Source organism: Centruroides sculpturatus, unplaced genomic scaffold, assembly GCF_000671375.1.
Source record: "Centruroides sculpturatus isolate CEXI.00-Female unplaced genomic scaffold, Cexi_2.0 scaffold681, whole genome shotgun sequence".
Taxonomy (NCBI): Eukaryota; Metazoa; Arthropoda; class Arachnida; order Scorpiones; family Buthidae; genus Centruroides; species Centruroides sculpturatus.
The window spans coordinates 1-10,674 of NW_019385004.1; the positions used below are offsets into that span (position 1 = coordinate 1).

The following is a 10,674-nucleotide window of genomic DNA, read 5'->3' on the forward strand; positions in this document are numbered from 1 at the left end:
AGAGAGATTTCTATATTAAATTTGTATCTCTTTTTTCTAGAAAATTATGTTAAAGATAAAACTAACAATTTCAGATGATTAATTACTTATCAAGTTTTCACAATATAATAACTAATCAAACAGAAAGATTAGTGTTACTTTAAAATATTTGTAAGAATAATAGATATGCAAGTTTTATAAATGAATGATGTAATTACAAATTTTTGTATTGATTTTATGTTGTATTTTTTTCCAGATTTATTTTACCATCTGATGGCAACACACAATTTCGTCTAAAAGCAGAGCTTGATCTTTCTAGCAAATACTTTCTTCTTTCAGATATTAGTCGAAAGGTTTGTTTATTTTTTAAAAAATCAAACTAAATGGTATATTTAAGTTGAAATTTTAATAATTTAAATTTTGCATGCTATAACATTTGTTATTGATTTCTGCTATTTCATTTCATTATTAAACATGTCATATTGTAGATAAAAAGTTATTATCTATTTATGATTTCTATTGCATTATTTCCTATTTTTTGAGAAGTATAGTAAAATCTCTATTTCTTTGATTCTATATAATGTAATTGTTTCCTATTATGCACTTTTTTAAAAATTTTTGTCCTAACTTTTGTATGGTATTTTTTTGAAATGTTATCTTTAGATGCATTCAGTTATATATGTAATGATATGAGGTGGTTTCATAAGTAATGCCTTTTATTTTTTTTAAACAAATGTTTTAATGTGTATGCAAAAATGTGAATATAGTAAATGAAATTCTATATTTGAGTTTCTGGCAACATTATTGCATGACAGGAACACTTGTGCTGTCTGTCAGACATTTCTGACAAACAGAAAGAAAATGGCATGCACATTATCATTGTCCATGCTCCAAGAGCAGCAAAGTGTTATTCAGTTTCTATGGGCAGGGGTCAAGAAATATGGACAAATTCATGTGGAAATGCAGAAGGTGTACAGTGACAATTGCGTGGACTATTCAACCGTCTGTCAATAGTGCAAAATGTTTAAAAATGGTCGTCAGTGTGTGATTGATGACGAGCACAGGTCAGGTTATCCGGTAAGTGCAGCTTTGCCTCAAACAGTTGCTGCTGTTGATTCAAATCAACTGCTGCATTTGCTTGAAGACATTTTGATTGGAAAAGCACATGATATTTGACTTCTTCATGATAATGCCTGTCCACATGCTTCGACAAAAGTCCATGACCTCGTTACATCTTTTGGATGGGAAATTCTGCATCCCTTACAGTCCCGATTTGAGACCAAGCAGTTTCCACCTGTTTGGTCCTTTGAAGAAATTCCTGGCTGGAGAGAGGTTCTATTCTGATGAGGCAGTTAAATCGGTTGTACATGGATGGTTGTTTGGTCAGGAATCGGCATTCTACACCACAGGCATCTTCAAGCTTGTACACTGCTGTGACAAGTACTTGAACTTGAATGGTTCTTATGTCAAGAAGTAGCCTAATCCACATATTTCATTTCATATATTCTGTATTTTTTATATGAATTAAAACTTTTGCTTAAAAAAATAAGGATGTTACTTATGGAAACCCCATAATGTAGAATTATTTATTTGATTTTTAACCATCATCAATATATTTCATTCTTGTTATTAATTTTTTATGCATTTGCTTTATTTTGTATTTTGATTATCGTCCTGACATTCTCATTTTGCAAGTAGTATTTAAAATGATGAATTGTTTAAAATTATGTAGTTTTTATTTGTTCAATTATGACTGATGTATTTATTTATAGAAAAAAACTTTGCATCATTGTTACTTTTTATATTCATAGAAATTGTAGAATTCTGAAAATGCATATTTGTGATAAAGATTCTCTAAAATTTTGCAAAGTGTTTTCCTTCATAAATTTATATTTTATTATCAATAGAGTTAATCATATAGATATATATTTCTCATTTATAATTGTAATTCTTGTGACTTTCATTCACTACCATCAAATTCACTACCATAAGATAAATTCTTCTTTTTTGTTATTTTTCAAAATTACGTTGTTATCTGAGTATTTCTTAAAATTATGTCTAGGAAGCCTATTTGATATTTTGGTAAGATTTTTTAGTAATTGTTAGATAAATGTTTCAGTTATAATACAGTGTATTGATAAAGCCATTTTACATTTAACTTTTTCCTTAGTCCCTGTGCATGATTTCTTTTAAATTGAAAACATGACTCTCTTAGAACATCAAACAGTAAATATAGTAATGAATATAAATTATTTATATTATCTATTTGATTTTAATCCGATTCTCTTGTAAGTAGATCATAATTAATGGAAATATTATTTTAAAGTCATAAGGCTACATAGTTTTATACTTGAATTCAATTTTTATGTCTTATATACAGTACTAGATACGTAATTTATCTGATATTGATTTTACTATTTAAAATATCTTTTTAATTGTGTTTCAAAATGATTAATTTAATGAGTAGTCTTATTCTTAAATTAATGATTTGAATCTTTTTATTAAATGATTGGTTTGATGCTTTTTCTTCTTACAAACTTTTCATGTTTCAGAAAATTTTCCTTAAAAGATTCGTGAATTAATTAATGTCTTCTGTATTTTTATTAATATTGAATAAATTGCTATACAGTTGACCCCCCTATAACATGGGTTCCTGTAGTTCGGATTCCTATATCATGGCGAAAAAATTACAACAGTATTCGTACAAACATGCTAAAAAACTCCTATAATTCGGTAAAACGTCATTGACAACTCATGTTGCGACAGGATTGCACAAACCGTTGAGTTTAAATGAGCAGCGGACCTACTAAAAACTATTTATTATTTGACGTCCATAAAAATTATATTTATATTAATGATGTCTCTAAAGTTCAGCAAATTTTTCGCAAAAAAATAATTTATCAGAAAGCACGCGAGAGCCATTCGATGACAATCTCCGTGACGAAAACAAGCTTAAGCAACGGCCTAGTCGAATGGTGCACACTTGGTAAGTAATCCTACAATTTTTTGTTTATAGCATAGTTTATATGGATTAGTCCCAAAAAATTATACGTATTTGGGAAATGTTGAGTCGAATTATTCTAGAATCGATTAATTTTATGGAAGAACCTTTCAAACAGCGGTAGTTCGTAAACTGCATATGTGCCGGGCTGTGATTGGCTGGACTCCTAGAAGCTGGATTCATAAGAACAGGAACATATCTACCGTGTTATAGGGGGGTCGACTATATTTGTATTGCTGAACTATTGTATTTCCTTTCAATTTGATGTCTAATAGTTTAATTTTTTTTTAAATGGCCTAATTTATTTTATATTTTTCTTTCCAGATAAAAACAGATTAAAGACTTAATGCTTTTTTCTTTAACCTATTGTTTTTGTTTATATATACTGTCACATAACAAAAGTATTGTTGAGAAATTGTGTTTTTTCTTAAACAGGTGGTTGGATGGTCAATGTAATTAAGGTATTAGCATACTGTACTAGGAGACTCAGTATTGAATTCAGGCAGCGAACCTAAGAGTCCAAATTCACAAATGTCTTGTAAGATAAGATATAGTATCTCTAATATAGTGAAGTTACCAGAAAGTAATGGTATTTTATATCTCACATTCACAAAACACATTGTAATACTTTTGACAAAACAGGAAATTGGTAATGAGAGTATGTCTTCTGACATTAGCAATTGCTTCTATTTTAATAGAGCCAATCAGAAGGTATTTCTTCATATATTTTCAGAATTTTCTCACTTCTTATGCTTGAAATGTCTGAGGAAAGATAACCATATTTTATTTTGTTAGAATTAAGATGTTTCATAGATGGTATAAGAAGAAGAAAGCTGATAAACAGTAGATTCTTACTAAATATAAAAGAAAACTGGGATAGGAGTTACTTTTATGTAAATTGTTTATGTATATATAATAGACAATACATAAAATTTTGGTATTTTTGAAACCGTGCCAGTAATTTATTTCAATTCAAACACAAATTATTTATCTTATTTATACAGACACTTGGCAAATCACAGAATTAAATTTTATTTAGTTGATACGTGTTTCTTTCATTTATACACGTTTCAGGCATTTCTTGCCCCACTTCAGCCAACTAAAATAAAAATTCACAAATATACAACAAATATATAACAAATATACAACAAATAACAAACAAATATATAAGGTCATGTTATCTTAAAAACATACCTTTTTGATGAGTTTAAACAATTTTAAAATTTCTTCCATATGCTTAAAATCATGTTTAAATTGATTTACAATTAAGATTTACATACTAGTCTTTCGAACAAATGTATTTCGCTGACCTTTCCTTTCCCTCCTTTCCTCCCCAATGAAGCCTGCCCACTATCTACCACACAGTCACAGGATGAGTAGGCCACCTTGTAGCAACATTTTTTTTAAAAATTTACTTTTCTACATAAAAAATCTGTTACATAAAAATCTTCTTCAAAAATATTCCTAATTTTATAAGATATTGAGCCAGTTTTCGTTTATTTTAATACTTAGGTTTTTATTTATACATTTATTACTTTTGATAATTTCTACGCTTTCTTTGAACTTTCTGTGATATGTTTCTTTTTCTTTGGAGTATTTGTACTTTATCTTTATCTATTTTACAATTGTTCAGGGTGCAATGATCATGAAAAGCAGAATTTAATCTATTGTATTTCAGATCTGCTATAAGTTCTTTTAATCTGGTTTTTAACTTTCTTTTAGTTTTTCCTATATAATATTTATTATCTTTACAAGTACAATGAATTTTATATACTACATTCTTAGTTTCAATTGGTAGTAGTTGTTTTTTCTCAGTGTTGAGCTGTTTAATCCTTGTATACATTTTTTGGTATGATGGTGCTAGCTTGAAGTTTATATTATTTATTTCATTATCAATTTGTTTGTGTAGTCCTTTGATGTATGGAAATCTGATATACTTTGTATCATTTGTTTTTTTATTGTCTTGTCGCTTTTTATTTATTTTAAGTTCCCATTTTTTTAACAGTCTTTGTGGGTAACCCGCCAGGAGAAATTTCTTTTTTAATTCAGCTAAATTTGCAGATGTGTATTTCTTGACTTGTTCTGTTTTTTATTTTAGAATATTCCATTTTAAATACATCATATTTGACATGAAGTGGTACGTTTGACTGATATCTTATTGTTATCTGACTCGAACCTGTTATCTGACTATTTAAAATTGTTTAAACTCATCAAAAAGGTATGTTTTTAAGATAACATGACCTTATATATTTGTTTGTTTAAACTGTTGTAACTTGTGAATTTTTATTTTAGTTGGCTGAAGAGGGGCAAGAAATGCCCGAAACATGTATAAACGAAAGAAACACGTATCAACTGAATAAAATTTTATTTTGTGATTTGCCAAGTGTCTGTATAAATATGATAAATAATTTGTTTGAATTGAAATACATAAAATTCACAATCTAGGTGTGGAATGAAATCTGCATATGATTGATACTATATAGTATCAATTATATGCATATAATTGATATATGCATATTATATGCAATTATATGCATATAATAGTATGATAGTAGTTATATTAATAGAAATATTGACATTTGAACGAAGTTAATAAATTTTCGTTTTTTTATTTAAAAAAATAGTGTTAAATTATAATGAATGAGATCTTTTCATATGTTCTATAAATAGTTTTAATTCCACTGTGAATATGATGACATCTTGGAAGTTTGAAATCAGAATTATTTTAAAGGAGACAGTTGGAAATAATGATTGACTTAATTATGTGCAAACATTTGACCACTGATTTGATAGAGCCAAATACTCTATCACTGTCTTTTCTAGTAAGCTTACATTGACTTACAAAAACTATTAACTATTGTAATATTTATAAAATTTTTTAGTATATAGTAACTTACAATATGCTTTGTGAATACAAGATATTTTGTATCTGGTAGCTTACAAGAAATTTTCTCATAACTTACAATGTGAGGTATTTGTGAATCTGGATCCAGGAATTTTTCATAGATTGTCTGTCCCAGATATATTTGTTTCCAGTCCTTACCATTTTTCCAACCTCATTGAGAGTTGGTAAAACTTATGATGAATATGGAAAATGACCTCCTTAATGCCCATATGGCAAAAAGAGTTAAAAGAAATTCTTAAGCAAATAACTTATTTAAGGAAACTAAGCAAGCATATGTATTATTCTATATCTTTTAAAAAATAACACACAATCATATATGTAAAGATCAGATTATTTTTGGAGCAGATTTAAATTTTAACTAATTAAATCACAGAATTTGGTCTGAAGACAGGTAGTTAAGCAGCTGTTATGGGTTACTTTTAATAATTAGAAATTAATTAAATAATTTAGAAAAATTTGAAGAAAAGATTGAAGAAACCTGAAGCAGAATCCAAATCTGCAACTTTGCTTATCATGCAGATATGTTACCAGCTATATTACCTAGACCTTTATTAGATCTTTGCCTTTAGATCTATATTAATTTGGATCATACAAGTTAATTTGTTATGGCTCTAACCAAAGTTGACCATAACTATAATTTTTCAAGGCTCTAAGACAACTTTTAAAATTCTTAGATGTGCATATGTGTGTGTGCAAAAAATCCAAAGCTCAATTTGATAACCAATTATACATGTAAAATCCAGATTAGTTTAAGGTTAGAATATTTATTTCATATTTATAAAATATGAAATTTATATGCATATGCTAATAAGATTAGTATATGCATATAAAACTGTTCTATTGATATATGACAAAATAGTTTGTATTCATTGTCACATCTGTTTTGGAGTACTGCAATTTCCTGCAAACATTGTCAGAACACACAGATTACACCTGCTGATTTCAAAACAGATAATCTGCAGATCATATGCAGGAAATTATAGTAACTAAGGTTTTTACATCATGATTTACTAGTGTATTTGCTGTGCAGATCTAAATTTTTTTGGTTTAGAAATAATTACTATAATGATACACAGTCAAATCCCATTAATGCAAAGTCAAAGGAACTTAAAAATTGGCACTTTGTATTAAACAAACTTTACAAAAAAATCAATAGTCATACCTCAAAAGGCAATGTCAAATAATCTCCTAGTTGTTTCACTAGGTTTATCTTGTTTGAATGTGTTTAAAAAAAATAAACAAATACACTTTTGTGTTACTCTAAACATACACTTCAAATTTTTATGAAACAAGTTTGTTGTTAATTTTAAAATTACAAACACATTATAATTCAGTTGTTTTATTATATCCATTATTAAAACAATTAGTGATAACTATTTTGTAAAACTACAGCTTTTTGAAATTCTCCTATTAATTTTTGGTTCCTTACTGGCCAAGAGGATGTTGGCCTACTGCTCTAGGGACCAGGAGTTGAATCTGGGAAAGTTGGAAAATCCAGGAATTTTTTGGTGGTCTGGCCTTATCTCTCACCACTTACAATTAGTCTGGAAAAAGTCCCCTTAGTGATCATAGGAAAGAAAGAGTAAATAAAACTTTCTGGTTTTCAATGTGCATGTCAACTGTCTTAACTAATCTTTTGATGATGTTACAGTATACTGTACAAAGTGTTGACTATAAGAAAGAGTAATTTTTGAGTTGGAGTGAACATTGTTGGTGTGTTTATGTCCAATGTCTGCATTGTCAGTGGTTATAAGCATAGATGTTATAAGCATTGTAGCCAACATTAAATGCTTATTGCAAAGTAGAAAAGCACATTTCATGATATGTGTTTGTGTGACTTTGGTGAAGATGGAAGCAGTGTGTTTTGTATTAAATAATGTAATATAATAGTTATCAAATTTATGAGGCTATGATATGCTCTGTATTACTAACCAACCTTGTTAATGTTGAAATTCCTATCCTCATCCATGGGACTGCAAATCTGGTTCAATAAACTGATAATGTATTAATGAGGATTGACTGTAATATTCATTCATTTCATCACAATAAAAGTATTGTGTAATTTTATAGTATTAATGAATTATTGAAAATGATACTTTGGAATACAAAGCCATTTAATTACATTACCTTTAAAGATATTTCCAAAAATTGAAAAGCCACACAAAAATCATTATCAATTCAGTGATCAAATTAGTGTATTGAATGAAAAGGATTTTTACACACATTGTAAATAGAATTATATTAAAATATCTTGAATGCATTCCATATAATTTTCACTTGATTTTGAAATTTTAATTAACAAAAACTAAATGTTTTACTCTGAAATATATTGAGTTGGATATTATTCTCTACTATTATTAAAGAAATGAATTAATAGATATCTTAAATTTAAATAAATATTCTTAAAAAATAATGAAATTATTTGTTTTTAGGTTTTGCATGTATTTGAAATAGAAGAAGAAATAACAAAAAATATAATTAAAATATCATCTATAACAGAATATTTTCTTGATCAACCTATACTTAGTTTTGTTATTGCAGATGTTTTGAAATATAAAGGCATATTCAATAATAATTCAAATAAAATAATTCAAGGTAAGTTTTTAAAATTATTTTGTAAATTTAGTATAGATATAACTAAGTTCAAGAAGTTTATGCCAAAAAGAATGTAGGAAATATGTTAACATTTTTTTTGCAAAATATGTTAATGATATGCCTATATTTTTTCCTTAATAATAATTGTGTTGTTGAAATAAATGTGCAAATAATAGGAAAACTGTAATTTTACTTAGATTTGCAATAATAGTGCTAAAGGTTTTCAACAGTAAAACTATGTTTATTGGCTGCTAGTACAGATTTTTATCTGGAGAAAGAATCCTTAACATCACAAGAGGTGATGGGAGCATACTTAAAATACTTACTAGCAACACTGGACTGTTAGTTTTTTTCCAGTGTTTCTAGAGGAACATTTTCTTTTCCTCTTAATATGTCTACATTAAGCTTCAAAATAATATACTCTTTGTTTTTCTTTAATACATAATACAGTTTTCTGGAAATAGAATCTCCGAAAACACCTTTAGTCACTAAATTCTGTTCCACCTTCTCAATTATTTCCAAAGCATTACAAGACAAGTATCCTGTTTTTTGAGCTGAAAAATTGCATTGAAAAAAGCAAATTATTTTTTCATATTTATTGTTTGGGTGAGCAGTAAGTGAGCTCAGGCTTCTGGGATGACTTTTGTGGTTTCGTTTCAGTTTTAAAAAAATTTCCATGTTAGATTTTGATGATTTTGGTGTCATATTAGATTTTGATGATTTTGACACCAAAATCATCAAAATCTAATATGGAATACTGGCATGTGCATAAAATAATTTCTGGAAAATTTAATTAACTCTGAGATAAGATATAATCAAAAAACAAAAATGTTGACTTTTGCCTCTTTGACTCTTAATAACAAAAAAGTATTTTGACATTTTTGGGTGTTTGTTTTTTGGAACGTAAAGCCAGACAGTTGCTTCATATTTTTGCCAAGTTTGGTGAATTTAGGTTGAACTATGGAAAAGTTATCTGAGTTCAAAGAAAAAGGAACCAGGTTTACATCCTATAAAGATAAATATATTTGGAAAAATGTGTTTGCATGAACTTCTGGGCCTTAATTATAACACTGTTTTTATTCTGAAATCCCTTTTTCAATATTTTATATTAAAAAAATCAATATCATAGAAATTGATTGGAATTTATTTTCTTTCTTATGATTTATTATGTAAACAATGTAAATTTGATTTTGTTACTAATATTTTTAATATTTGAATATATGACACAAAATATTAATATAAAAATTATGAGAGAGAAAAGGAAGTATTTTCTATATCATTTTAAATTTATTAAAAACACTATCATTCTATAAAGAAAAATTTTAAAGAGATGAAACATGTATGTTTTGTGACATTCTTGAATAGCTTTTCATTATGAAATTTTTAAAATAATTTTATTCATACATTTTTTCAAAGTTATCAGTTTCATAAAATTTTTTAGTTTGGACAAAATTCTGTTCTTATTGTAAAAAAACTTCAAACAAATGAATGAAAATTATTGTATTTATCTGATAGTAATTTTTAAAATTTAATAAAACATAAAATAATACCATTCTAATATAAGTTATTTATTTTAAATCATAATTACTGTTATCAGTTCAGTTAATGAAGAAAATTTATTATTATTATTTTTTTGTTTAGATAAACATAATGATTTTAATGTGTGCCTAAAACTGGTGTGGATCAATGCCAAGTAAGATTATAATACAATTATAATTTTAAATTTTAAAAATCATTATTTTTATAATTAAATTTTATATATGTATTTAGCCAAAACATGGCATAGAAAGGCAATATGCTTTGCATGTTTTTGTAACATCTAGCGCACATCAGTATGTGTAAAATTTTGCCAAAGCATTGTGAAAAGTAAGAAGAACTATATATATATAACTAGTAGCCCGGGACGCCCCCTAGTGGGCGTTCTTTACAAATTTCCATCAGGCACGGTTCCTTTGACTTTTTTGTTCCTATCAATATGCTCTACAGCTCTGTTAAAGTCCCAATGGTAAGATTTACCCTCCGAATGAAGAGGTGGCAACCCCCCCAAACTGTAGCCCCTGTGCGAACAATAAAGTCAAAGGAACCATACCCCTACTCGCGATCCTTCGCGAGATATAAGCCCCTGAAATAATAAATTCCTATTACAAATATACTGAATTATTTATATTGTTATATTGACCAAATAATAATTTAT

General features: G+C 27.5%; 1 long non-coding RNA gene across 1 annotated transcript; it reads left to right on the plus strand.

Moving 5' to 3' along the window:
- The first annotated feature begins 234 nt into the window (after window positions 1-234).
- LOC111633269 lies at window positions 235-10,453 on the plus strand. The gene is made up of 3 exons (XR_002758030.1): window positions 235-332; window positions 8,318-8,480; window positions 10,122-10,453. It is a non-coding gene; the product is annotated as an uncharacterized LOC111633269 (long non-coding RNA).
- Window positions 10,454-10,674: the final 221 nt, after the last annotated feature.